This window comes from Equus przewalskii, chromosome 6, assembly GCF_037783145.1.
Source record: "Equus przewalskii isolate Varuska chromosome 6, EquPr2, whole genome shotgun sequence".
NCBI lineage: Eukaryota > Metazoa > Chordata > Mammalia > Perissodactyla > Equidae > Equus > Equus przewalskii.
The window spans coordinates 8,153,859-8,157,345 of NC_091836.1; positions in this window are offsets into that span (position 1 = coordinate 8,153,859).

Genomic DNA, 3,487 nt, shown 5'->3' on the forward strand with positions numbered 1-3,487 from the left:
AATGGAGTGGGGCTTTCTAGGTCCCTCTTGAGTCCTGAGGTCACAATTTCCCCATCACCCCACTCAGCCTCACTCCTCTCCTCAGCATACCTGCTTTCATTCTGTTGCTTCTTCTCAAATTTGTGGGTGACCTCTTTTATGGTGAATAGACTCTTTGAGATTCTCAAATTCTCTCTTTTCCTTGTAGTTTGTTTACTTCTCCAACGAAGATCACTTGCCCTGGGTCTTCTGGAACCCATACCATAGTCTTTGCTTTATGTTCATTTCTGGGTCACTCTTGTGTTACACTGATTAATTATGATCTTTTGCATATCATTACTTTGCTTATGGCATTAGTTTTTTTTGGAGGGGGTCATCTCTTACCTCTTCCTCTTCCTTTTGCTCCTTTTCACAGTTTCTTCTTCTTCTCCCGGCATTGGGCTTTAGCATTTGTGTTGATGGCCTTTAAACCCCTTTAATCTTAAAATTACACAAAATTCTCAACAGTGATGATGTTCTCCACTACTTCACATTTGGCAACTTGTTATCACTGCCGTACAGTGTAGAACAAAGTTTAGTGGTAAAGAGTATAGACTTTGAAGTTAGATAGGCTTAAGTTAGAAAATATGGCTTACTAGATACATGGCCTTGGGAAAGTTGTTCTCTGTGAAACTTAGTTTATTCATATGTAAGACTGACTTAGAATATCTTTGTAATAGAGTTGTTGCTCTAACTGAGAAATTATCTGGTAAAAGTATAGCACAAAGCTTAATATGTTGTGTAAATCCTCAGTAAATGTGTGTATACACATTCCTCAGTCCTTAGAATTACTCAACCTCTAAAATCTATTATCATTCTTTTTATGACCATTTCTGTGCCTCTCACTTCTCCCACTTACTATAAATGAATAGCTATGTTCTACATTCGCAGCACTATTTTTGTTATTATTTCAATTTATTACTCCTTCTGGATTCAACTGCCTTTCTCTAGACTGTAACCATCTTCATAACGTGCTTGCTAACAAGGACACTGTAATCCCTTGTACTCTTCTATGCCTAGAAATCCCTTACTCCCTACTGTTATCTTTCTTTTAGCCTACATTTCTTAGCTTACATATCTTTAGAAAAGTCCTATTTTCTTAATGAATCTCTACATATTCCTGCTATTTCACTTTATCTGGTCCATTGATGTCCAGAAATATTTTATTTTTTTTAATCAATTCCAAATAAATTGAATTTCATATAATTCCTCCAAATTTTCTATTATTCTCAAATTACCAATATCACTTTAATGATTTTATCAAGGCCACTGGATGAAGAGACCATTTACCTCTTTGTGGCTCTTCTTCAAAAGCACATCCCTCCTATTCTAACTTCTACTTGGTTACTGAGATATTAAATTTGATCCTCCTAGACACTGTGGGGTCATTTTTTCTACTAGACATTTCTGAAAATGAAGAAAATAGTTGCAGCTACTGGTCTAAACAATGGGAAATTTCTTATTTGGGACTTAAAGTGCACTTGCTGCAACAGGACTATCATGTGTATATGTATTGTTAGAGTACTAGACTCTGGTGATCTTGAGTCTTGCCAAGGATAGCTTGTTCTTAATAGCCATTGTTGCACAGTCATTTATAGTCCTTTATCTGGTGTTATCTTTTACTTCTACCAGACTACAAGGGAATTTATAATCTCATCCCTTCTCCTTCTCCTTCTCTTTTGCTCTTTCACTAACATTTATTATGCCACCTCTACTGTAGTTCCCATTATGGTGCTGGCTACTGAAGGACATAAATATATAAAATCTCTAATTTTGTATCTTATAACTCATATATGCCATTTTTATAACTTTTCAATAGAGGACATTTATATGTTTCCTTCCTGGATTTGAAATAATGATTAGCTCTACTCAATATCAATCCCATCTCATCCTTTTCCTCTTCAGCAAGGAGGAAGTCTAAACTAGATCTGTGGGTCACATGGTCTAGCTTAGTCATTTCACAATTCTAGACCAAACTGCATTTATCTTGTTGGAATTTAGAAGTTATACTTTCTGTAATTTCAGAATTGGCTATCAACTTAATCTATATCTAAAGTTTGAGAATGAAGTAGTAAAGAAGTAGTTCAGCAACATGATCCAAATGTCATCTAAATGTTATTGTCTCATTTTTAAATTTTGTTAAAACTCAAATTGAAGGAAAAGAAAAAGCATCTTGCTTGGTTTCAAGAGATACACAAATCAGAGAATGGGCTGTTGTAAGATGCTCTTACAAGGTCATTTATGGGAAAGCCCAGTCTAGAGAGGATGTTGCTCTTTATTTATGGAACCGGTGAGCTACTTGTAGAAGACTGACTGGAAGAAAAGGCTTTTTAAAAGAAAATGCTGTCTTCTTCTTTGACTGGAAAGGAGGCAGCTTTAGCTTACCCTCCTTTTGCTCTGGGACTGCCACATCTGCAGCTGAGACCTTCCTGAGTCTGAGATGGAAGGATAGGCAGATGGAACTTCTAACCTTTATAAAGGGTATACCACGTCAAAACAGGTGGGAATTTAATCAATTAAAAGATAAAGCCATTTACTCAGTGGTCTTTTTCCCTAAACAGGACGATCTTTTGCCTACAGACATGCAAAAATTATTTGACTGTGTTTCTTTGGTTATTTTTAGGTCAAATCTAAAAACAGATAGAGAAGTCATTGCCCAAAATGTCAGTGGACACTTACTTTCAATTAGTAATGATACATATGTGAGTTTTTAGGAAGGAAAAAGAACCCTTATAGGATGGTTTCATTTTAAAGCCACATTCTTAGCAATTTTGGTAGGAAACAAAGCTTCCTGCAATGAAACTTCATGTTGTGCAAAGTCCTTACCTTCTTAACACTTTGAAAGATTAGAGACTATATCAGCTTTAGTCAGAAAATTTTCAAGTCATGTTACCTGTGTATGAGGCATTACTGAGAAAAAAACTCTTAGTAAAAAATTAATTGTATACAATTTACAGTGTCTTTCTATTTCTAAGGAACATCTTAGGCAGAGTATACTCATCCATCTCAAGTGTTTTCAGTGGGTATTTTGAATTCTCAGACTCAGAAGGACTTAAACAATTATTAACTAATAGAGTGTTGACATGTTTGTAAATATCTAAATAATGATTAGGGTAATGGGGATGAAAGCAGGGAGTCAGAAGATGTAACAGGCAGTATCCAGTGACTAGCTGGGTCTTGAAGTGCTATTGAGAGAGGGTTTGATCTCGTACAAGTGAAAATACAGCATTGTAAACACTACTGAGGAGAAATCCCATTTGTTCATCCACCCCCACCCCCACCCCCATCTAGCACCTAGCTCAGTGCCTGGCACAAATGGTCACAAAATAAATATTTGTTGAATGGATAAATGAGTGAATGACCTGGGGTGGACTCATTTTCTTTTGATTTGATGAAATTCCTTAGTCTCCAGGGTAAGCATGGTGCTGCCGCAGATAACAGCTCCACTCAGGTTATCATTGTATAAGAG